Below are 27,831 nucleotides of genomic sequence, written 5' to 3' on the forward strand. Positions count from 1 at the left end.
TAGTGCAAAATGTCCTCTTCCATGATGTATTAAAAATTAAGCCTGGGCGGGCAGCTACGCTCCGTGCACGGAGTGTGCGTAGTGCCGGCTTCTACGCATTTTGTGTAGCAGGCATAGAATTCGGCACTACGCACGCTCCGCAGACGGTGCGTAGCTGGCCGCCACCCGCCTCCCTCCCGCCCTCCCTAAATACTTTAATTTAAATGTTAGAAAGAATTAAAAGGCACTTACCTTGCCCGCCGCTGCCCGCCGTGTCCCCGGGGCTCCCTCTCTTCATCGCTGCCGTCTTGGGTACTAATGCGCATGCGCGGGCGGCTGAAAAGGTGTTCGGTCTTTATGACTTATTGTCAGTGAAGTTGTTTTTTCTGTTATTTCCATTCTTCCAACTCCCTCATTTGGTATAGTCGCGTTTCATCATTATTCACTAGAGACCACATATCATCTAAAATAGGAATGTCTGATACAGTTAAGTTATTATAGTCTTCAGGAATGGTAGTGGTCAGATCCGACAGTTTACGAGATTCATGAGGGTTCTTTGTCTCCTCCTCCCCAGGGCAATTTATTGCATTAAAGGGGGTATTCGGTCCCCTTGTAGCCCTAGAGACCGCTACCTGCTTCTGTGGTAATGTATTAAATGGAGGGGGGGCTGCAAGGCACCTCTTGTGGTGCCATAGATGGCCCTGTGGTCCATCATCCCCGAGGGCTGACTCATGCTATGTCCCATGGTGCTCACCTCCGGGAGATAGCTGTTTTCTGTTGCTTGGCAGGAGCTTTAACTGCTCCTACCAAGCTGCAGCAAACACTCTGCTATCAACAAGCGAGAGCAGTGAAAATGCTCTTGCTTGCTGGTAGCGGAACATTCATCTGTTTCCCTGGCCAATGTCAAGCGAGCAGGGAAACAGATGAATTGCTTTCAGACATAGGGAGCTGCATGTTTAGCAGCTCTCTGGGTCTGAAAGCACTGCCAGCTCCCGTATAAGGCTGGGAGTCAGTAGGGACCTCAGGGGTCTTCAGGCTCCCCTTCTGTTCCTAAAACAGACTGGGTGCCCTTGGGGCACCCAGGGAAACATGGCCAAGCCACAGGGGATGGGGTCCCTGGTGCCAAAATCAGTCCAGGAAGGGAGCCCCCTCCCCTATTAATATATATATATATATTTTTTAAATGCCGGCCCCAGGAAAATGTGCCTGAGGCCTCGCCCCCTTTCTCAGCCACTCTGCAAAGGGGTCTCCTGGCACATTACGTGTTGGGGATGAAATTCCCTTCGCTGATGAGGGTCCTTGGGGGTTTAGAACCCTTCCTTATACCTCCAGTATGTCCCACACAGTAGAATTACTGAGAGGTCATCGGAGACCCTGCCCTCTTTCTACACCACTCTTTAAATCCGCCTCCTGGTGCACAAGTGGTTGAAGGATGCCGTTCCTTTGGATGCTGAAGGTCCTTGGAGGCCACAAACGCCTCCTGTCACCTCCAGGAAGTCCCACACAGCAGGACTGCTGAGAGGTCAATGGAGGCTCAGCCCGCTTTCTCCACCACTATGTAAATGAGCCCCCTGGTGCACTGCTTGTTGGGGGATAATGTCCCTTTGGATGCGGAGGGACCTTGGGGTCAAGAATCTTCTCCTGTCCTAGAGTAAGTCCTACGAAGTAGGATTGCTGAGAGTTGGTCGGAGGCCCAATCCCCTTTCTCCACCACTCTGCAAATGTACCTAGTAGTTAAAAAAATATATGAATTCACTTAAAAAAAACAAAGGTTATACAGACGTTATGGTTAGGAACGTTTTTGTGGAAAACCATAGAAATTCACTGAAAAAAAACAAAGGTTACAGGGACATTATAGTTAGGCTCAGATTTCACTCATATAAAACCATTGAAATCCAGCAATTATAGTTACCTGTGCTAAGTATAACTTACACCACCGCAAAGCACTGCTTATGACCTCACATATTACATCACTCATTACATGGTCAGTGACATCACTGATGACATCTCAAATAACATAACTGATGACATCACCCACATAACCATTCACACTTCCACTCTATACAATCTCTTACCTGCCCACTCACACAAGCACTCACATACCCATTCACAAACCCATACAAGTACTCATACAACCACTCACTCCTCCTTAGAGCTACTCACACACCTCCTCACTCACTCATACAGCCAATCATATAACCAGTCCTTCACCTACACAGCCACTTATACAGTCATATACTAACCCATACAGATACTCACACATAGACTTATTCACCTATAGAGATGCTCAAAGACACACTTACACAACCATACAGCCTCTTACCAGCTGCTCCCTCACCCTTATAGCACTCACACACACATGCGGAAGGAGGCTCATATATAGAGTGGTGGAGAAAGTGGGCAGAGCCTCCAATGTCCGTTTAGCAACCCCGCTGTGTGGGACTTCCTCACAAGCACTCACACACCCACTCACATACCCACATAATCACTTATATAGCCATTCACACACCCACACAAGCACTCCCATATCTGCTCAGTCATTTACACAGACACTCATTCCCTAATACAACCATTCATATACCAAACATTCACTCAAACAGCCATTCACTCACCCATACAGTCACTTACAGACCTGGTCACTCTCTCATACAGCCAGTCAGATACTCATTCCCTTACCCATACCATTACTCCCACAGCTGCTCACTCACCCATACAGACACTTACATACCCACTCACTCACCAATATAATTCCTCGCACACCCACTCACTCACCCACACCCCTACTCAGAACCCTACTTATACACACATACAGCCACTCACACACCCACTCACACATCTATATACCCACTCACACACCCACAACAACAATTACAACCTATACAAAAACACAGATACTCACTCATACACTCATACAAGAACTGACACAACCACTCACACACCAAGAGAACTAGTTAGAAATCCACTCACTCACCCATGCAGTCCCTAATGCATGCAATAAAACACTGATACAGCCAATCACACACCTACTTGCACACTTATACACAGTCACACATCCACTCAGATCACACATGTTACAGATAGTAGCACTCGTTAGTAGTACAACTAGAAAACAAATCTAACTTTTGGGGTAGGTTAGTATATATGTTTAAGACCCATAAATTCTTTAGAACACTTACACTCATGTGATGATGTCATCAGTAATATCATTTGAGATGTCACCATTGATGTCACTGATCATGCTATAAGTGAGGTAATTGTGAAATCATAAGCATTGCATTGCAGGGGCATAAGTTATAGTTACCTCAGGAAACAATAACTGCTGAATGCCAATGGTTTTATACAAGTGAAATCTGAGCCTAAGCATAATGTCCCTGAAACCTTTGTTTTTTTCAGTGAATCAATCTATCTATCTATCTATCTATCTATCTATCTATCTATCTATCTATCTATCTATCTATCTATCTATCTATCTATCTATCTATCTATCTAGCTAGCTAGCTAGCTAGCTATCTATCTATCTATCTATCTATCTATCTAGCTATCTATCTATCTATCTATCTATCTATCTATCTATCTATCTATCTATCTATCTATCTATCTAGCTAGCTAGTTAGCTAGTTAGCTATCTCTCCCTCTATGTATCTGTGTGTGTATGTATATATTTATATGTTGAAAACTGTTTCTGCGGTGGAATTGGGAGCTGTTTGGCATTGAAATTGGCCGGCTATCTGCTGCAGCCGGCTGAAAACGGACCCTACCTCAAAAGTTGGTTGGCTCGGTGCAGCGGACGCCGTTTTTGCGGCAAGCTAATTAGAGAACTCGGAAGGAGTAGAGTGAGCCAACCCCCCGGAAACAGTAATATGCAACAGAGTGCATTTGCGGTATACGCCGAAGCCGAGGACTTCCCCGTGGGTGAAAAAGTCACGGAAAGTTATGAGGATCGGAGTGCCAACCTTACAAGAAGCGAGTGATAATACTGGGAAGTTCGAAGGTGAGCGATAGCTGCATAGCATATATTGCATCAATATTGATATATCCGGGAGAGGGAATACGTGAGAGGAAAATAGGAATCAGGCAGCGTCTGGTTGCGATAACAACGCATCTATCGTAGCTGCAGTGCTAAAGATTATTACCCTATCAACGCTGTAGTGGCGGAGGCAGCGGGCGTGCTTCGTGACCGCGCGGCAATGGCTGAAGCATTGTACTCGAATGTGGGTGTTACAGATAAAAGCAAAGGAAATGAAAATATACAAACCAATAAGAACTTTGGTGCATTTAAGCCAGTATGAGCAAAGAACGGGGCTTAATGGTATTCATGAGAAGCTATCTTTATTCTTTTGGTATTGCATTAGTCACTTTCATTCTAATATGCTAATGATACAGGAAGATATATACGGATGTTTATATAAATTAATGTATATTGTCATTAAATATGATGTAATAAGTTGATGAAATATGCCAATCATCTGTTAACACTGATTCGAGTAAACAAAAGTTTTTTTAATTGCACTATTTGGGCTTTTATGAAAAACATTTATTGGAGAAATTAACAGTTTTATATGGCTCCTTATGGTTAGTTTTCAGAATTGGACTAAGTGTTTAACAGGACTGCTTGTGATGAAAATATATTATGTGTATATGTGGGCACTTGCCCAGGATTATATTGAACTCATGGTCGATAAAAGATATATACTCTTTGATTATTGCTATTTATGGGCACCTGCCCATTATATCTCTAGCCCTTTTCAATATTATTTGTGTCAATGTTTAAGATTTCTTTTTTACATCGAATTGTTAAGAGAGACACTTTTACATATCCACATATTGCATTTATATATTCTCCTAAAGTCTGTTTTCTAGATCCATTGTAAGTAGGGGAGGAGCCATAGTTAATGGACAACAGTATTTATGCACTTTGGTGGTCACGGCATGTCATGTGATCAAGTCCGGGGTGACCAGACGAAACGCATCATGTCTGTCTGAAGGGTAAATAAAGCACTTTAAATTTGGAACCTGCCGTGTGGTCCGTGTCCTGATTGAAAACCGTTTCTGCAGTGGAATTGGGAGCTGTTTGGCGTGTATATATATATATATATATATATATATATATATATATATATATATATATATATATATATATATATATATATATTATTCTAAGGTGCCTCTGAACACAAGGACGCCACTCCGCTGGTGCAGTGTAACAACACTATTTATTTCAAAAGGGCTGCAAAGTTGGTCCGGTTTTCATGATTCCCCCCCGACGCGTTTCGAAGCTCCTGCTTCTTCTAAAACAACAGCTGCAGTCAATTCCGTCACGTGCTGCCCAGGACCCCATGAAGAAGAAGCAGGAGCTTCGAAACGCGTCGGGGGGGGAATCATGAAAACCGGACCAACTTTGCAGCCCTTTTGAAATAAATAGTGTTGTTACACTGCACCAGCGGAGTGGCGTCCTTGTGTTCAGAGGCACCTTAGAATAATGTTGTACGCGGCGGCCTCAGCCGCGGAGGATGCACCCCCCGGCAGGACTCTCTACAACGGGACTGAATGGCGGGGCTCTCTCTGCCTGTTTTCAGCGCTGGTGCGTCCAAATTGAAGGGCTGAATTGTGTGCCGGAAGCCCACTGGAGGGCTGTGAAACGAATTTCCAGAGGCATCAAGAGTAAGGCACATCACAGACCCCACTGAAGGGGCATATTGGACTACAGCCCCCAGCATGCCTCACCAGGGAGAGCATGCAGTTTGGGTTAAAACAACAGCTGCAGTCAATTCCGTCACGTGCTGCCCAGGACCCCATGAAGAAGAAGCAGGAACTTCGAAACGCGTCGGGGGGGAATCATGAAAACCGGACCAACTTTGCAGCCCTTTTGAAATAAATAGTGTTGTTAGACTGCACCAGCGGAGTGGCGTCCTTGTGTTCAGAGGCACCTTAGAATAATGTTGTACGCGGCGGCCTCAGCCGCGGAGGATGCACCACCCGGCAGGACTCTCTACAACGGGACTGAATGGCGGGGCTCTCTCTGCCTGTTTTCAGCGCTGGTGCGTCCAAATTGAAGGGCTGAATTGTGTGCCGGAAGCCCACTGGAGGGCTGTGAAACGAATTTCCAGAGGCATCAAGAGTAAGGCACATCACGGACCCCACTGAAGGGGCATATTGGACTACAGCCCCCAGCATGCCTCACCAGGGAGAGCATGCAGTTTGGGTTAAAACAACAGCTGCAGTCAATTCCGTCACGTGCTGCCCAGGACCCCATGAAGAAGAAGCAGGAGCTTCGAAAAGCGTCGGGGGGGGGGAATCATGAAAACCGGACCAACTTTGCAGCCCTTTTGAAATAAATAGTGTTGTTACACTGCACCAGCGGAGTGGCGTCCTTGTGTTCAGAGGCACCTTAGAATAATATATATATATATATATATATATATATATATATATATATATATATATATATATATATATATAAATATATATATATATATATATATATATATATATATATATATATATATATATATATATATAGCTTTGTCGCCCTCACGCTGTAACCTTACTTCCCAGAAACGCGCAGGAACAGACACGGCCCACGATATTTGGATGTCGAATTTTTATTTCAGTGCTGCCGCCATAACGTTTTGGCTCCGTGGAGCCTTGATCACGTGACAGCGTGACACGGTGGTTTTTGGATATTTAAAGTCTAAGTGATACCGTTTCATTGGGTCCCATGGAATGAACATGAAAGACAGATTTAAATATATACCATTTCACTTTCGACTTTGCACTGGTATAAAAAATACTGAAAAAATATATATACTGTATCTTGGTAAAATACCTTCAAAGGCACAATAATATCAATTCTGACGACGTATTCCTATTTACCCTTTTCATATGTGCAAATAAAGCTGATAATATACAAAAACACGTGACAATGGTCTTATTAGTCGCAAGTTCGTCTGCCTCAGTATCACAAATACAAGGTGATAAAATTACAATTCTGGGTTAAATCCCCTTATGTACTGTACAGTACAAACGATTCATGTTCACATGGTCAGTGACGGCTACCGCCCCTCTCCCTGTGTACCCACATCAACCCAGATCACATTGACACAGAAGATGATTTGTCTTGGGAAGGCGGGGGATCGCAAGACCCCCCGGCCGTATTTATTAAGATACAAAATAATAAAATTGTTAAACAAAATATACAATTTTTAATGCAAAAATATTCAGGAACATTAGATACAATCATATCGACAAGTGTGATCGGCTAACCTTAACAAGATTCTAATACAGCTTGTTTCCTAACCGAATCTAACATCCTCATCTGAAATTTTTGCATACTAACATTTATGGCCATATGGCAAGGTCGCTAACCGGTGTCAGGTCTTACAAGCTGCGCCCTTACCGCAGGTGCGCATGCGCAGCCGGGCCCGTTAATTACCCGGTCCACCCGTGCAGCCGAGCCCGTTAATTACTCGGTCCACCCATGCAGCCGAGCCCGTTAATTACTCGGTCCACCCCGTGAACACCATTTAGCCACTGAAGGAGGGCCCTAACTCGCGTCACCAGCTGCCCCTGAAGTTCTAGGAGGGGCCAGTGACCCCTCCTCCCCCTGGGCGGACACCTTCAAAGGATGATGCCGCCCCCTCAGACCTTAAAATAGCTGCTCACCGGTCATGACCTTACCGCATGTCCAATACCCTAATAAATATGACGACCTGTGGAAAAAGGAACTAAAGGACAACTACACTATCTAAATCAACATGACATGACATACCATCATCAGGCTACTAGGGGAAAAAAGGCCTAAACAAAATTGCAAACATTATTTACACTTCACACTACTCCCCAAACGGGAAGCCAATACTTAATACACAAGAGATACAATAAACAGTATACACCAAACATTGTAACCAACATTTATGCTTCAATTATACATTCCTAAAAGGGAAACAAATTAATTAATAACACAATAGGTATACATAATGCACAACACAGCTTTGTTCCAGGGATGGTGGGTGGGGAAAATTAGCAGGCCCCGAGCGCGGGGCACGACCAGTGTGGGGGAGCGTCAGGCGACAAGAAGGGCCACCTGAGCGCTCCCCCCTCCTTTATTCCCAGGGACGCGGGGAGAGGGCGGGCTGCCCCCTCACCTCGCCCCTCGCCGCCCGTCCCTCCGACCCGGAAGTCTGTACCACGCCTTCTGGGTCAAGGATCGGGTGCCGGCCAACCGGTGGTGTGGTGCACACCTCCCGCGTAATCATTGGACGCCGGGAGATCACGCCCCCCCCCACCACTGGGAGGCAAGGGGAGAGTTGCCAGCAGAAGATGACTCGTTTATGCCCCCAGTGGACAAGCGTGGATGAGGCGCGGCAAGGTCTAGAGATAGCCGTCTCTCTGTGGCTTGAATTTGATGGATAAGCACTGATTCAGCCCTTACAATAAAGTCGTCCAATGTGCCTGCAACCCCCTTCCGTTTGCTCAGTTGTAATTTGTGTCATGATTAAGCATGAGCGAATTTTGCGGATCTCGCGTTCGCGAATTTTGCGGATTTGCGGATTCGCAATCCGCAAAATCCGCGAATTCCCGCGAATTTTTTTTTTGTGTTCGCCCGTGTTTCTGCCAGTTCGCGAGGGTTTTGTACACTTTCGCAAATTGCGAACTTACCTGTCGGGTCGCAAGTTTCGCGAACTTGTTGTTTCTACGTGTCCAGCCTGTTTGGGACACTCTTCTTCATCACTGCCACTCTCTGTCACCACTGCCACTCTCTGACTACTCATGCCACCCTCTGGCCCACCCATGCCACCCTCTGTTTCATCACCACACCCTCTGGTTGTCCAGTGTACATTATTTTCGGCAAAGCAAAGCACACCTTCCCTGCCTCAAGTGACCTGAATTAATTTGGGGCTGATTAATGTGTCACAGAATATTTTTTTAGCTGGCACCTGCTTCCTTAGTGCGCCCTGATTAGTGATCTTTTGCACTTGCTAAGTGCTTTCATTGTTGCAAAATTAGTTACAACACCTGCCCTGCCCCAACTGACAATAATGAATTAGGGGCAGATTAATGGATTTTAACTTCCAGCCTGGCTCCTGCTTGTCTCCCTTAGCTGTAATTCAGGACCTTTGTGGCATATGTGTAACTATTCTGAGGTTCAGAGCAGGGTCACATAATAGTTTCAACTGGCAACTGAACTCTGGAGGGGCCCCTCAGGAAGCACTACAGGAAATGGCTACTAATGATGAGCCTGAACTTTTGAACCTGGTAAGTAGTTACTTTCAGTTTTGCTAAGATCGTATTTCTGCAATTTTGCACTTATTCGCGGGGCGCGAACTCACGCAAACTCACGCGAACAGTGCGAGCAGTGCGAGCAAAATCCGCTGCTCGCGGATTTGCGGATTTTGCGGGAGATTCGCGAATCTCGCGGATTGCGGATTTCCCGAAAATCCGCAAAATCCGCGAGCGGAACGGATTTTCCGCCCATGCCTAGTCATGATTGCAGGCACCAGTGCTTTTAAATAATGGAGATTTAACCTTACTTTGGTGTGTCGATGTTCTTTATCAGGGACGCCAAGGTGGGTGGAACGGCCCGGCCAAGGCCTCTTCTGGCCCCTCACGGCCCTTGTCCCGGGCTTCTCCCGGGCTTCTCCCGGCGCGCGTCCCGTGACGCGGGGGCTCACAGGTACTTTTATGCACCACCGGGCACACAATGGGCGTAGGCGGCGTGGGGATTATAGTCCCCCCCTCTCTCGGCGGCCGTGCTGCGGTGTCTGGCGGCTGCGGCAACAGGGGGAGACGTGGCAGGAGGCTTGAAGGGCAGAAGGCTCGAAGCAGCAGCGGCAATCCCTGCAGCCCTGACCCCAAAAGTTCACGACCTGGTCACAAGAGCAGTTTGATAATTAACAAAATCCACAACTTTGTCCATTGCTCCATTAACTAAACCTTTTTCTACATCCAAATTACGCCTTAAAATTATCCAACAGTTCCTACATGTATATAGACTCTTTTCTAAACCAGAAGTTTTAGATATTGATTTTTCTAAAGAATCCAATTTTTACATAAACTTTTTGGGCAAAATAATAGTGATTCCTTCATGTTCTATTTATCGATGGCTTCCATTTCTATTATTTCTTCATTTTTCAGTTTCAAAAATTGTTCATTGAATATAGAACACTCACGCAGTGTTGGCATTAAGCAGATTACAGATTTCTTATCTGCAATTTCCATGTATATTTTCTCTGGAACTATATTTTCATTGGGAAACAAATTGGAAAGTAATCAAGTCTGTAAAGCTTGTTTGCAATGTTCTGTCAGAAGTCCAATTCTTATATCTTGGAGAATAGTTCCATAATCAACATCATTTGCCGGGTCGCATATTTGTAATGAGTTCTTTGTATTCAATATATGACAAAATGTTCACGTTTCCAACACTACCCAGAGACTTTCTGGTGTCTTCATGCGCAAGTGTTTTAAAAACTGGTTGTCCTTTTACAGAAGTCAGTTGCAGTAGATCTCCAAAAATTATGACGTATTTTCCTCCAAATAACCGTCATACTCTGTTTTAAGAATTTGCTGCATTCTTAAATGCTCAAAGGCAAGCATTAAGTTTGACACCATGCTTAACTCATCAATAATGAGAAGTTTCATTTTCTTCAAGGCTTTTGAAACCTCACAACAAGCTTCTCCAGATAGCTTGTGGTATTCCAATTTGTTTTCATGCTCTACTGGTAGCATTAGTAAACGATGTAAAGTAATTCCTTTAATATTGTGTGCTGCCAACCCTGTTGGAGCAGTGACAGCACACGACAAATGCGACTCAGTGGTTTTCTGTAGATAACTTGTAATTACTTTAATTAAAAACGTTTTCCTGTTCCAGCTTGTCCACTCATATACATTTGGATAGGTTGAAATGACGTGCATAAGCACTCTTTCTTTTCAAGAAGTAATCTATGGTCAATCTGTTGTCTCACCTGCTCATATATTTCTTTCTGTTCAACATTTAGCTGTTCTTCCAAGTTTGCTAAGTTTGTTACATCTTCCTGAGCTTGATACACTGCTGTATCCACCTCATTCATGGCGATTGCTGCTTCTTTTTCAACAATTGGTTGTCCTAGTGGACCTTGACTCAGCGCAGCAGAACTTTGACTGTCTTGAGAACTGTCTCTAGCAATCTCAGCTGCAATTGTAGCCTCTTGTTCAATTTCATTGTTCAACATTTTCACATAATTTGCAAAAGCACTGCATTGTATGCTAACTTTACAAGCATTAAAGGAATCTTCATAGCTCTAGAAAATCTCCAAGTAATTCCTGTTCTGAACGCCATGGTTCGAATAGTTGTAAAAGAGCTAAATAGTAAAATTCCCTTTTATCAGCAGTGTCACAACTTAGCTTCCTGGGATTAATCACATTTCCTTTCGTTTGTTTCACCAAACATCCTTCGGAACCAATTACTCCATCATTGATGTTCTCTGTAGTATTCCGTTTTAAAGTGTAGTTTTGCAGTACTTCATAGAGACACATGTTCTCAAGATGATGACTTCTGTTTGGGTAATATTTATCCAACATATTCGTTTTCAAAATATCTGTACTTTCTGGATCTTTTGCTGCTAAATATTCAATTTCTTGTACAGATTTCAGTACTCGATTTTGCATTGCTGCAAGACCTAGAGTCACATAACTGATTCTTGTAGATTTGGAGTATAGACTTGCAGATGATGACCGATCTGAGCATTCATATGCTCCGATTTCTCGATGCGATAACATCTACAAACTGAAACTGTATAATTTCTTACTTAGAGTCTTCTCGTGAGAAATCTCTTCCCACATTTCTTTCAATTCTGTCTTTTCTTATTTTGTAATATAAGATGTTACATATCGAGCAACAGCAATGGAATTGTCCGCAACATATTCAATATCCATGTTAGCATTCCACATGGACAAAATAACTGGGTTGTAGTCATTTATGTATTTTTACTCTTCATTTCTTCTTAAGTTGTAAGTATTTTTTGGAGACTTTCTTGTGATAGTATGTCGCAAAGATGACATAAAACTGTTCACTCTTCCTTTCGGTATTACAGGACGTGGAAATCCAAAACGACATTTAGTGTAGAACTTGTCCTTAGATTTGTGCTTTCGTTAACAGTATTTTCCACATTGATGGCTTTGAATTCGTAACACTTGTGCTCTTAAGTTGTTTTCTTCTGTGCTTTTGGGTACTGCACAAGTCGCATATTTTTCAATAAAACTCAAACCAGTATCATCTGTTCCAAATTTGGGAGCATACTTAATCCATACAGCATATGTATAAGAGGAGCACCTCTTGCTTGATACTCCTTTCTCCAAAAGAAATCCACAACTTCTCCAAGAGGAGGATTTTTTTATTGCAGATAAAAGACTCCATAGCCTCAAATCTATGATTGAAATACCTGCATACATTAACAGAATCCAAAGAGTACAATTCTCCAGGTGTCTTGTATTCAATGTTTTTTATATTCAAATTTGCCTCTTGAAGAATTTCTACTAAATCATCAAAAGCGTACTCAGCACAGCTCAGGGTAAGGAACCATGTTGGAGTTCCTAAGTTCTGTAGTATACATTTCAGTTCTCCATGACGACTGTACCAATATTAATTAGTCCCACGCCGACATGCCATCAAATAATGAGCTGAGATTCTAGATGATCATCTCTCTGGTGTACTTTATCCATAAAATCTTTTTCAGATACATTTTGCAGATGTATTCCAGATTTCAGAATATGGTTGACTGCAGATGAACGTCCAGACAAGTCACTTTCAAACAAAAGATGAAATATACAAGGGATACATTGTTGAAATCTTGGATCTTCAGCATATAATCTTGTTGTCCGATATTCAGATGCAGGAATATGCACAGGACGTTCATCATATCATCCTCCTTTTCCAGTTGGGAACAACTGTGGAAAACAACGAGCTTCAAAGCTTTCTTCCCATACACTCATGGGACTTCCTTTTGCTTTTTTCATTTGGAACACATCACTAGTGTTTCCCATCACTTCTTTTGAATTAAGTGGATGCACACTGTAGTGTTAATAGATTTTTTCAGTATCTTCTGCTAAAACTATTTCTTCTTCTCCTGTATAAACATTCTTATAGTATCAAATACAATGTTGCCTTTTGCACTTTCCTAACATCCACTAACTCTTGCCAGATTTTCTTATTCTTAGTTGGCACACCATTAACAAGAATAACTAGTGGTTCACTTTCTACACTGTCTACACCAATAGTATCAATATGTTTCTTTAAATCTAATGGTTAATACACAAATCTTCCTTTTAATCCTCTTTGTAAATCTGAAGGAGGCAATTTACCTGTTTTAGGCTACATACGAACAATAGTCTGAAACGAGTGCACACATTGAATGAGAATAGACTCAAAGGTATTGAGATCTGTCGGTTCTACAGGAATATCAACCAACCCTAAATTATTATGCACAGCTCTAGCAGGCATTCTATTTTCATCTAATTTGTTATAACAATATTTAAAAATACGCTGATTGGAACCCAAATCAAAACAATTCTCTACCAACAAATAAGTAGCAAATTCCTTCCACTTATCATTATTTTCTTCTGCACTTTTTAAATACAGATCAACACTCCTAGTCTGATTTTCCTAGTGAGTTCGGCAACAATAAATACAAGAAAAATTTGGCCTTTCAACATTCTCTACAATATTTTCTTCTATTATTGTCTGAGTTTCTTCACTCTCTTCTTCTGGAACAAAGTAACAAAACTCAATATCATCACAAACCTTTTTCACATCTGATACTGACCCACGTAAAAGAGCATTGTTCAAGTAATTTACCTTTAGTGGTGGACTTTTTGCATAAAACAATCTTCTCACTAACTTCCGCATTTGAGTATGATGTACTGCCAACATCCTGAAATGGTGACCCTTCCTTGCTGTGGACTGCACGACGTGGGAGCCTGCCTGTCCCCTCTGCCCTCGCTGTTAGCTGTCAGCTGCTCGCCGCTCCCGCTGCGCGGGAGCCGCTTCGCTCGTGGGAGGACCTAACGCCCACCAACGCTGTTTGCCCCTGTCTGGCTGCTGAGAGTGGAACACCTGTGGAGGCTGCAGGGGTAGCGCGGCAGGGACTCACTATCCCAGGAGTCCCTGCTTGACCACGTGACATCCGGTCAGCGCCCCCCTGCCTGCCCCGCCCCCACCGGCAAACCAGTAAAAAGGAAAGCTAGAACACTTGCCTGTGTGACCCTTCCTTGCTGTGGACTGCACGACGTGGGAGCCTGCCTGTCCCCTCTGCCCTCGCTGTTAGCTGTCAGCTGCTCGCCGCTCCCGCTGCGCGGGAGCCGCTTCGCTCGTGGGAGGACCTAACGCCCACCAACGCTGTTTGCCCCTGTCTGGCTGCTGAGAGTGGAACACCTGTGGAGGCTGCAGGGGTAGCGCGGCAGGGACTCACTATCCCAGGAGTCACTGCTTGACCACGTGACATCCGGTCAGCGCCCCCCTGCCTGCCCCACCCCCACCCGCAAACCAGTAAAAAGAAAAGCTGGAACACTTGCCTGTGTGACCCTTCCTTGCTGTGGACTGCACGACGTGGGAGCCTGCCTGTCCCCTCTGCCCTCGCTGTTAGCTGTCAGCTGCTCGCCGCTCCCGCTGCGCGGGAGCCGCTTCGCTCGTGGGAGGACCTAACGCCCACCAACGCTGTTTGCCCCTGTCTGGCTGCTGAGAGTGGAACACCTGTGGAGGCTGCAGGGGTAGCGCGGCAGGGACTCACTATCCCAGGAGTCCCTGCTTGACCACGTGACATCCGGTCAGCGCCCCCCTGCCTGCCCCGCCCACCACCGCCCATCCTATAACATCGGAGGAGAGCCCGTCTTGCGGGACGCAAGCGGGACGCCGGGCAAAGCCCGGGCAAAGGGCGGGCCGTCTGTGGCCGTCCGGGGCCAGCAGGGGCCGGGATGGGTCAGCCCTCTAACAACTCAGGTAAAATAGAGGATTATTGTGCAGGGTAAAATAACATTGCTAACTGTGTCACTCGACCTTCATGTCTGCATACTCACCAATGGCTACTCGTTCAGGTAGATGCTCACGGAGAGGGGGAAACTCTACGCTAGGGACCATGGATAATTTTATCACCCGGGCCGTCTCTGTTGTAGAGAAGGAAATCATCTTAGCAGAACGTAGACTATCTCGTGAATACTTGGCGCATAAGCGATCCTCAATGCCCAGGCCAAATCTCCGTCAAACATTATTCCATCGGAATCAACTACTCCCTCAATCCCTAGCGATCAGCAACCTTGTGTCGTTGATTTGAGATCGAACAGTGACCTTCTTGTAATTACACCTGACCCAGCACCTATAAACAAAACATCAGCTAATGTTGAAAAAAGAAATTCCTCGAACATCACAGTGACTGCTCCACCGGTCATGCCCTTAATAACGATACATGACACTCCAACAGAACAAACTCTACAATCACCACCTCAGAAAACAAGTAGGGCTGCCGTAAAACGGAAAAGACTAGTTACCCCACGCAAAGCCTACAGACTAAAGGCCTTAAAAAGAATTCGTAAAAACTACATGCTTGGGGGAGTTCATAGTAAACAACTAGATGCTGACTCTGCGACCAATGGGAGTGAACGAAGTGAACCTCCGGAGTGTGACCCACCAAATGTCTTTGCTGGTTCCGTCACGGTCATGGATCAAGTAAATAATCTTGAAGAACTACCAGTACCAGACTTGTTGATGGAACGGATCCAATCCCTTATGTTATCCTTACTGCAACCAGTAACTGATAGACTGAAAGGACTCACGGACCGCTTGGATAAATTCGAACAGACATCCTTGGACAACTTTTTTGCCCTAAAATCACTGGTTAAACTCCATTCTAAGATTGGACAAGACACTGTAAGGATGGAGAGGAGCTCAATGTCTCCTAAACCAGCACAACCAGCTCGCCCACTCAGGATTGACAAGGTGGCAGATCCAATTGGGTCTAATGCTGTATCAGGAGGATTAAGAGCGGAGCCCCCCAAAGGACAACCGGCCAATGGTGGAATAAAATTGGCTGCTCCTCCAAAGCCTGCACCGCGTAAATCCAAACAAATAACAAATAATACCTCTACAAACCCCACGGATGTGATGGGATCTACAGTCCCCACATTAGTTTGTGGCAATAACAACAATGTTCAAACATCTGACTGTAACATAGGAACTCAAGCGCCAAAGAAGGTTCCGAACGCACACCTCCCACCAGGGTGTCAACCATACGTGGTAGTACTTACTGGAGTTCCCCCATTGAAACCCAACAAAAGAGAGTCCTACGATGAACTAAAAAACAAGACTTTATACTGGCTAAGGGAAAATAGACCTCTACCCTACACTGTTAATTGCCAAGTAATTCAAGTCCGAAGAGTTAGTTGGCGGGGCTCTAGGCAGAAAGACATTGAAGGGGACTGCATTTTGGTCAACTTCAAAGATCCTTCTGTAGCACAACTTGTGTATAGCCAACAACCACAAAGAGATAATCGAGGAATTGGAACCTACGATCTTAGCTACTTTTATCCAATGCAATGTAAGCAAGTTAGCAGAGTCCCACAACAGCCAGGTCTGATGGATAATAGATACTCATTCTTCGATCCCCCAACTCCGGTTGGCAGAATATACCCACCAAACATGGAAACGGACAAAAATTGGTCATGGTGGGGCCACTGACAAACAATAGAAGGCTATGAACTTAATGGATCATCTTCCCCTACGACTTGTGTGCACCAGTGGGAATCAAGTATAACATCAAAAATAGGTACTGGCGTATTGTCCTCTGTAACAGAGTCAGTTGAACCAACGCGGGCAGGGAATCTGTCCGGAAGAAAACTGGTTGACTACCAAGAGAGGGATTTGACTGATCCTTGCAGTGCACAGGCTCAAGATATATTATCAGCGCCAAACAAAGAACCCTGTGATCAGGTGCGTGGAATAGTGATTATGGAGGAACCCAATGATGGGGAAACACCGAATACAAGCAATAGACACCCAGCCAACCTAGTACAAGGCAAGCCTAAACAGGATTTAAAAATCATGTCATGGAACATCGCAGGGTTGTCAAGAAACCTCTGTGATAGAAATTGGAGTTCCTTCTTGGAGGAGCATGATATTATACTCCTACAGGAAACATGGGCAACTAACATTGTACATAGACTTGGCTATAAAGTGTTTCATTGTGGGGCAATTGCATCAGTAAGAGGTAGACCTTCAGGGGGCTTAATAATCTGGATAAGTATATCCTTGGACGTTGTTGTATCGCCCATGTACCTTGTTTCTAATGATTTGCTTGGGGTTAAAATAGCCACGAAAGATCTGGGCGATGTTTACATGATAAATGTCTATAATAGACCAAACCCACAAAATAAGGAATCAATGGTCATAGAACAACTTAGCTCCTATTTGTGTAATCTAGAGCCTGACTCTAAAATAATCATAGGCGGGGATCTTAATTGCCGATTGAAGCCCATAATGGGGCTCGAAAACTTATTAGAAAACTCAGATAGAGCACACGATATCCCTCCCTTAGATAGCGCAAAGCCAGTAAAATGCACAGTGGCAGCCATGCAGATTTATGAACTGACTGTATCCTATGATCTAAGGGCATGCAATGGGCGGCTAGACCCAGATAAGCCAGCTAACAACACATTCAGTAAAGGGTTGTCTAAATCTCTGATCGACTTTATGTTGATATCAACCAACTTTTGGTACCTATTGTTGGCCTTTAAGGTCGTGAATAGACCGGAGAGTGACCATTTTCCATTACAATTGGGGTTACTATCGGATCCTTTTTTGACAATCGATAGCGAGACTGAATGTGAGAGGGAGGTGGCTGAGGTCGTTGTCTCTAACAACAGGAAAGCAATAAAATGGCCTCACATCCTAGCAAAAGAAGATACGCTTTTGGGCATCTATAATACTTTCTCAGAAATCATTCCCTTATATGAAAATTTAAGGCCGGGATCTGACGATGTCCTAAAAATGCATTACCACTTACTGGAATCATTAACTCCCCTCTTGAGTAAAACTTGTAAAAATAAACAAGGTAATACAAGGAGGCAATTGGAACTGGAGACACCATGGTACAATAAGCAGTGTCATCTAGCTAAAACTAATTTAATCAATGCCGTGAAATCTAAAGATCAGAAGAGGGTTAGAGAATGCAGACAAGAATATAAAAGGCTTTTGCATAATGCAAAAAGGGAATGGGATGACTTAATCTGGGAAGATCTTTTGAATGCTGCTAGGAAGCATGACCAATGCACTTTTTGGAACCTGATAGCCAAAAATAATAAAACAGGTAGCTCCAATAGGGACTTTTTCCTGGACGAAAAAATCTGGTTTGATCATTTTGTAATTTTATATGATCTGGCTGGGTCATCTCCTGAGTATAACTATTCTGGATCCTTTCCCCAGTGCACCAACACAGCGAAATTTAGTATGGAAGAAACCTTGTGTGCAATAAAAGCAGTTAAGTCTGGTAAGGCACCAGGCCCGGACAAATTACCTGGTGATTTATTTACTCACAATATCGAAGTATGGTGCCCCTATATAAACTTTCTGTGTAATTCCATCTTGTTGGGAACTCCGATCCCAGAAACTTGGAAAGGGGCAGAAATAGTAACTATTTATAAAAAAGGGGACCGCTACAACCCAGGCAACTACAGACCAATTAGTTTAATTGATATTTTACAAAAGATTTTTGCCAGACATATTTTAAATAGACTTTTAACTTGGATAGAGGAATCCGAAATCCTTTCTAAATACCAAGCAGGATTTAGAACTAAGACAAGCACTGTTGACCAGGTGTACAGATTCATGTGTATTTGCTGGAAATATATTCAGATAAAGAAGTGTAGTATATATGTTGCATTTGTGGATTTACGCTCAGCGTTTGATCTTGTCCCCCGTTACCTATTGTGGGAAACTTTGAGGAAGATGGGTGTCCCGGACGAACTGTTGGCCAATCTTATAAAGCTCCACACTGACAATTATGCCAAAGTAAGGTGGGGAAGAAATGGCGAACTCACCGAGCCATACCAGTAAAAAGGGGGGTTAGACAAGGGTGTGTGTTGGCCCCAACCCTTTTTTCCTTATTTGTAAATGATATTCCCTCCTTCCTAGCAGAATGTAATCATGATTCCCCTAAATTGTGTAACGAAGCAGTCACAGCATTGTTATTTGCGGATGACACCATTTTAATATCCCAAACACCAAAAGGCTTGCAAAATTTAATACATAAATGTAATAGTTATTGCGACCTAAAGGGGTTAGAAATTAACTCATCTAAAACCAAGTTTATGGCCATTAATCCCCCTAAATCTTTTAAGAAGAACTTGGCCTTAAACAATACTAAACTTGAGTACGTGGACTTTTTTGATTATCTTGGTATTAGGCTGGAGAGCAGAATGTCTTGGATAAATCAATTAGAAAAAAGCAGGATAACACTCAAGCAAAACTCCCTCCCCATTCTAAAAATTCACGGTGGGAGTGCTTCAAAAGCTATAACCCCTGCGATTGAAGTCTTTAAAGCCAAAGCACAATCTGCCGCCCTGTATGGGGCCGAGATCTGGGGGCCACATACAAAAAAAACATTTGATATTGAGGAAAATGTGTTCTTTAGACGTCTATTAAGACTACCAGGAAGAACGCCCCTAGTACCAGTCTATCTTGATATTAGTCTAAAACGTACAGACCATTTGTGTTGGTTGAGGCCATTGCTCTACTGGGTAAGATTATGGTCCACCCCGGAACTCGCTGATTATAGAGAAGGATTATTGGAAATTAGGGAGCTGGACTCTTTTAACTCGATCAAGTGGCTGAGACATGTATCCCATTGGCTCACAAAAATAGGCCTTTCACACTTCTGGAAAACACCAGCAATGTCAATCACTTCGTTAAATATCTGTAAAGAACAAGTAAAATCTGCCTATTGGAACTATGTGAATACCCATGTTTATGAACGCACTACTGGCTAATTAACGCATAAGTTCTTGCAATTTAAGGACTACCCTACATTTGAACATTTCATGGACGAAATTGAGCCACCTTTGGCTAAAACTGTTTTCCTCCAATATAGATATGGGGTTTTACAGATCAATGCGAATACTTGTCGGTGGGGAGGAGTAAATAATGATCCTAATTGTAAATTGTGTGATTTAAAACAAAGAGAGGATGAGGCTCACATCCTCTTTTTCTGCCCGTCATACAAATTGCAACGCGAGAAATGGATCATACCTCTTTGCAAAAACTTGGGAACACGTTCGTATAAAGAGGCAGAGCGATTACTTAGATCTTCAACCATCAGGTTGATAACATTTGGTGTGAGCAGGTATCTTCTTGGTGTCTGTTTAACTAGAAAGAGACTAGGAATGACAATATAGGATTTAAAGTGTTTTTATCGCTGGCATTTTTTAATTATTTATAATTGTATCAAATCGTTTTTAATATTGGTCTTGTAAGATGGCTTGATCGTAGGTATTCCATTAGCAAATGAGTAAATGAACAAGTTTAAAATTACAAACAAATTGGAATGATGGTCCGGGACCTACTCTTATTGCACTTTTGTATATTATGAATGTTTGCTAATTGTAACAAATTTTTAATCATGTTTATGTTTGTATGTATTATACTGTGTGTTGGCTTTATGACAAAGTGCCGAATAAAAGCTTTTACAACAACAAGAAAAACACTTTGACATACTTTCCTAGAAAGACAAGCCAGAGAATGACCTTGCAAACCAGTGTGTTTTCTCACTCTGCAAGGGTCTAGTCCTTGCAACACCTTCATCTTTTGTTTGACACTTTTTTTGCAATATTTTCGTAAGAAATTGCGTAATTTATCAATAGATTCTTGTTGTACACTACAAATACTACTAAAATCCCGAGTGTACACTGGGGCTTTAGGACGTCTGCCTAGAACTTCATCAGCTATCACTTCTTCTATATTTCTAGGAACCATTTGCTCTTTCTCAATTGGACAACCATTTTTAACCTCATAAGCTTGGACACTGGTGTCAACTGTATGCAACAAATCATTGCTCTGTAAATAACTCTCTTCATTAAAAAAAGGCTTTGAACTTGAACTGTGTTTCCATTGCCCTAAAAAAATATCATAAAAATTACTTCTGTTAATTACTCTTTTCCTCTTACTTTAGGTCTTTATTAAATGGATTTGTTTATCTAGTGATCAAATTCAAGTAAGTATCCTTTTCTGACTTTTTCTTCTGCTTTCTTTCTGCGGCATGATAAATTTATTTTAACGATGATAAACAGTATCTGTAAAAAAATAAACATAAAAAAGTATTTATTAATAACTTTTAAAAATGATACATTTTTATTATTATGCAAACACATTTCATACAAATTCTGACCCAAAAAACTGTAGGCCTGAAGCACAACTGTGAAGGTGAAAAGAGCACTACATACATAATGCATATCAGTTTAAAGCACTCCATAACACTAGAAGCTGAAGCAGTGTATGAGTACATGCATATTTACTAAATGATCACAATACTATGAGGAAAGACACTGAGTGAATTCATAATTGGTTCACTTTTACTTTAGTAAATAGATTACTACATGGTACATAAACAGTCACTATGGTTTTGCAACAGTACAGATTTAGAATTTACAGTAGTGCAGTGTTGGTTCTCTAGTGTAGGAAGTCGTGCTGAAGTACTGTTATAGGGTAGTGCAGTGGTATTTCAGTAGTGTAGGATGTCGTGCTGGAGTAGATTTAAGGTTTAGGGTAGTGTAACAGTGTTTCATTAGTGTAGGGGGTCGTGCTAGGGAAGTGTTTTAGAGGTTAGGGTACTACACTGGTGATTCAGTAGTGGAGGTGGTTGTACTGAGGGTAGATTTAGGGTTTAGGGTAGTGCAGTGGTGTTTGTGTAGTGTAGGTGGTCCTGCTGGGACTGTGTTCTAGGATAGTGCAATGGTGTTTATATAGTGTACGGGGTCATGCTAGGGATAGTATTTTAGGATTTAAGGTAGTGCAGTGGTGTTTGTGTAGTGTAGGGGGTCATGCTGGGGTAGTGCAATGATGTTTGAGTAGTGTAGGAGATGGTGCTGCGGGACTATTCTAAAAAAGTACAGTAGTGTTTATGTAGTGTACGGGGTCATAATAGGGATAGTGTTTTAGAGTTTAAGGTAGTGTAGTGGTGTTTGTGTAGTGTATGGAGTTGTGCTGGAGTAGTGTTTTACGGTAGTGCAGTAGTGTTTGGGTAGTGTACGGGGTCATGCTAGGGTAGTGTTCCAGGATAGTGCAGTCGTGTTTGGATAGTGTAGGAGGTCGTATTGGGATAGATTTAGAGTTTAGAGTAGTGCACTGGTTTTTGTGTAGTATAGAGGGTTGTGCTGTGGTAGTGTTTTAGGGTAGTGCAGTAGTGTTTTGGTAGCGTAGGGGGTCATGCTGGTGTAGATTTAAGGTTTAGGTTGGTGCAATGGTATTTGGGTACTGTAGTGGGTCGTGCTGTTATAGGGCCCGATTCACAGAATGAACTTAAGACTCAATCCTAAACTTACTACTATTTTGGTATTCACAGAATGCACTTACTACTTTTGGCATTCACAGAATGAACTTACTACTTTTTGTATTCACAGAAGGTAGGATTTTGTCTTAAGTCTGTCTTAAGTTTGTCTTAAGACAAACTTAAGACAAAATCCTAACTTCTGTGAATACCAAAAGTAGTAAGTTCATTCTGTGAATGCCAAAACTAGTAAGTGCATTCTGTGAATACCAAAATAGTAGTAAGTTTAGGATTGAGTCTTAAGTTCATTCTATGAATCGGGCCCATTGTGTTTTAGAGTTTAGGGTAGTGCATTGGTAATAGGGTAGTGTTGAAGGTCATGCTGGGGTAGTGTTCTAGGGTAGTGCGTTGGTGTTTATGTAGTGTGCAGGTTCATGGTAGGGATAAGGTTTTAGGCTTTAAGGTAGTGCAGTGGAGTTTGTGTAGTGTAGGGCGTCATGGTAGGATAGTGTTCTAGGAAATAAACTAGTGTTTGGGTAGTGTAGGAGGTTCTGCTGGGGTATATTTATGGTTTAGGGTAGTAAATTGGTGAATAGGTAGTTTAGGTAGTCATGCTGGAGATAAATTAAGGATTTACAGTAGTGCAGTGGTGTTTGGGTAGTGTAGGAAATCATAATAGGGTAGTGTCACTGCAAGACTACATGTACTTATTTCTCTGCAAAAACATCAAGCATGCACATATATTTTACTATTAATACTAAACTCATATTGGAAAGACATAACCAATGACTATTTTCTAATTCTACCAAAATGTGAGAACACAATACGTTTTTAGCCAATTACATGTCGGGAAACACATGAATTACCAAAATGCTTCTCTCAGAGTGATTCCTAAATGCACAGACTCACTGTGTGATTCTAGACAAATAACAATATTTCTTTTAAATACAGTAGTAGGATACTATAGTAGTGTTTGGGTATTGTAAGAGGTCCTGCTGTGATAGATTTAAACTTTAGAGTAGTGAAATGGTGATTTGGTAGTATAGGGAGTCATACTGGGGTAGTGTTCCAGCATAGTGCAGTGGTGTTTATGTACCATCGGAGATCATGCTAGGGATAGGTTTTAGGCAGTGGTGTTTGTGTAGTGTAGGGGGTCGTGGTAGGGTAGTGTTCTAGGAAATAAAATGGTGTTTGGGTAGTGTAGGAGTTTCTGCTGGGATAGATTTAAGGTTTAGGGTAATAAAATGGTGGATAGGTAGTATAGGTAGTCATGCTGGAGATAGATTAAGGGTTTAAAGTAGTGCATTGTTGTTTGGGTAGTGTAGGAAATCATAATAGGGTAGTGTCACTGCAGGACTACATGTACTTATTTCTCTGCAAAAACATCAAGCATGCACATATATTTCAGAATTGCATTTTACTAATAATACTAAACTAATTTTTGGAAACACATAACCAATTACTATTTTCTAATTCTACCAAAATGTGAGAACACAATGCGTTTTTAACCAATTACATCTCGGGAAACACATGAACTACCATATTGAGTGATTTCTAAATGTACAAAAGACTCACTGTGTGATTCTAGACAAACAACACTATCTCTTCTATTTTACCAAAACACATTTCATAGTGTAGGTTAGGTACTATATTTTAATGTAGAAACGTCACTTATTTTGCAAATACATAAAAAATTACTGGTTTCTAATTCTACTAAAACATTAATACAGCCTATTTATTTGTGTGCAAACAAATAAAATAAACAAATGCGTATCTCAAAATAATGCCTAAATGCACACACACTCACAATAACATTATAGAGAAGAAAAAGTATTCGCTGCACTTTAGCAAGACAACACAGTACTCTGATTAAAATCAAAATGCACCACATACAATCCCTCACAAATGAATAACTCACCTTTCCAATTGTTTTGTAGAATAAGAAGTATGTCAGTCACACAGCAGATTTTGTTATTCAGAATCTCAGTTTTCAACACCTCTCACCAGAACCATAGAATGGCAGAGTTTCCCTCTCATTTTGAACACATATACACCCCTTCACATCAAATCACATTCCTTCCCACATTATTTCAAAACCAAACACACATTTCTATTGGTTAGAAATTTCAATCCTTTCAAAACGACATACATTTGAACCCTACCCCCATTCTGCCTTCTGCCTGTTACCATAGAAACACTTCATAAACACTTAACTGAGCCCACAGGTCAAAAGCTCATCATCAATGTTGCTAATGAAAACAGCAAGTGTGCCTGACTTCTCAATATACCGACTTATCTTACATAATGTTCTTTACAATCACCTTCTGATAACCAATAAGAATCATGCTTTTAAAAAACAGAAACATGCACCCTAGTTTTCAGTGTAGAATGTTGCAGATTGAAGGTAATAATCACATTAACAGTGATCAAGTTAGAAATAATACAAAAAAATAAAAATTAAAAGTTAAGCTTGAAAATTGTATTGTGTTGAGGTACATTGAATTTGTGCTTTCGTTTTGAGAATTTGTAACGAGTTCACAAATCCAGAAAATATTTAAAAAGAGTATGTATGTGACAAAATAAATACGTTTCACTGTTAGGTTATAGGGTGGTTCTAACAGGAGCTGTCATTATGACTTTGTTGGAGCTATATGTAAGTGAAAGCACAGCCTAAGGTTGTTGAGAAGCACTTTGTTGAACTTCATCCCTTCTGTAGATGTCATTCATATGAAAATGTAGATTATTGTTATAGATGGAGCCCATCCTATGATCTCTGAGGTAAGCAGAAACAACTTTATTGACATTCTTCCTAACCCTCTCAATCTGTGGACAGAATTGACTTGATCACTCCCATTTCTGTCTTTGGCATATATTAGAGTATACAAAGACAGTTTGAGGGAAAAGCAATATCATTTGTGGAAAGGTATTCTTCATTAGGATTTCTAGCCCTATTCCAGTCAATGTGCCTAGGTCATTGCCACCATAGTGCCCAATCCTGAGGTCAGAGGGGTGGAGATGCAAAAAGGTTTTAACCAAAAGCATCAATTGGTGCCACTTTAATCTTCCCTGTGCAAACCATTTAATATCCCCATTTTTCAAATTGAGGTCTTTGTCAATCCCTCTGTGTTCAGCATACCTTTGGCCCCAGAAAACATAGATGTGGCCTACAATCCATTCTGTAAGCATTTTGAAGGAATGTGTGGAAGGAATCAAAAGACGTATGTAGCAGAGTAAGTCAGTTGGTGGAATGAGAGGTATCTAAAATGGTGGTGATTTAGAAAAAGTAGATATCTGATTTGTTGGCCATAAACATTGTGTACTTAGAAAATAGGATGCATGTTAATTCCCTGAGAAGCATGTTTCTGATTGGTCATTGAAAAATGTTTGAAAGGTACAGTAGATAGAATAAAGTAATATTTTGCAATTTCAACCACACCTGCTATTTGCATTTGTAAGCTAGTTTTCTGAACTTGAAAATATGGTGAACTTCAGAACTTCTGATACATTTGAATGTTGCAGAAGTGTTACTATGGAAACTAGGATTAAACAGAATGGGGAAGGGTTGAAACTTTAACTATGGTGTTAAAATATGAAATGCTAACTTATATATAAGTGATATGCTACTAAAGTAAGTTTTCCCAAATCAGTACTATGTTTAGAAGTAGTGTGATATAAAAAAAAATACTAGTATTATTGGAAATAGGTTCCTAAACTCCCGTAAGGGTTTGTGGCTCCATCGCGATACTACACTGCGGCACCATGGTTGGTTCCTGACTCCAGTAAACTACAGAACTAGTTTGGGCACTTATAGAAGAGTCTAATAAAGGGTTATTATGTGTAACCAATAGAAATGGGTTTCAGAATTTGATATAATGAAGGAAGAATTTTGATTTGCTACTTACATTTTTTTCTGTGCATAAAGAGAGGGAATGTTTGTCATGACTGGTTTCACCTTGTTGAGAGTGGTTCATTACTAGACTATGGCCTCCGGACTTTCCGCCCCCTCAGTCAGACAAGGGCCTTGCAAAAAACTTGGGGGGGGGTGGTTTGAGGAAAATCTGAATTTTGCGATGCATGTCAAAAAACTCACAGGGACTTGTTTTGGTATACCTAAAACCCTGTGAAAATTCCTCCCCCTTCTGCGTATGGAGGCCAAAGAAACAGTCGTCCGGGCTTTGATTCTTTCGCGGTTGGATTATTCCAAAGCGCTTTTAGTTGGTTGTCCAGGCTACTTGATAAAAAAGTTACAGGTAGTCCAAAGCACGGCTGCTCGGCTCCTACTGGGCCTCTCTTCTAGGCAGAGCATGCGGGTCCATCTCCGTCACTTTCATTGGCTCCCTGTTGAGGCCCGTTTGAAATTTAAAATGTTGGTCATTGTCCAACGGGCCTTGTATGGATTGGGCCCACTCTATCTGCAGAAGCGTTTTACTTTTTATTCCCCTACTAGGACTCTGCGGTATTCGGCCCAACTCCTTATCCAGACTCCGTGTTTTTTGCGCCATAGGTTAGGTGGCTGCTCTTTCACCCGTAAAGCTGGCCTAGCCTGGAATGAGCTTCCTCTTGCTCTTGGGAAGGTTGCTGATCCGGCTGTCTTTAAAAAGAGCCTAAAAACACTATTGTTCTGAGCCCATTCTTTTGAGGCTTTGCCTGCTGTGTTGGTGGGCGGGGGTTCTGGGTAGCAGCGCCGGGATACTCTGAGTAACTGTGCGCTTTAGAAATGCAGGATAACATAACATAACATAACATTGTGTGAAAAATAATATCTTTTATGTGTTTCTGATATTTCGTATTCTGCAATAGTATTTGAGAGGTGAGTTACAAATTTGTAAGGTCTGTTATGTAGTTTGTAGTAGTGCTTCAGTTTCTGTAGTGATATTTTTAACTTTGAAAAGGATTATTTTTGAAGTTTGCAAATTATTAGAGAAGTGTAATGTTTGAAATATGTTACCAAATGTACAAAGGTGTATTGTAGTTTGTTTTATTGTACTGAAATGAACATTGAAATAGGTTGTACATAATACTAGGTATGCTTCCTGAGTCTCTAGTTAAAGTAGTACAGAAAACTGATGTTTCATTTATATTGACAGATGAATTAAACTGTATTGCAGTCTGTTTAACTCTATACCCACGTTCCCTGTATTATGATCAGAAACGAATGCACACAATTTCTGCTGTATAAATTTAGAGAGTATGCAGTTTGAAATACAGATATTCAAGTATTTCTATGTTTCTTTTTATGTATCATGTCACTAGCAAAAGACGCAGACATATGCATGCATACATTTAGAAATATGGTGAGATTTGCAACAGTAACATGGGAAGAATGGCTGTTTTCAATTTTGGTAGGCCCAACATT

Source organism: Lissotriton vulgaris, chromosome 1_2 (genome assembly GCF_964263255.1).
Source record: "Lissotriton vulgaris chromosome 1_2, aLisVul1.2, whole genome shotgun sequence".
Classification (NCBI taxonomy): Eukaryota; Metazoa; Chordata; class Amphibia; order Caudata; family Salamandridae; genus Lissotriton; species Lissotriton vulgaris.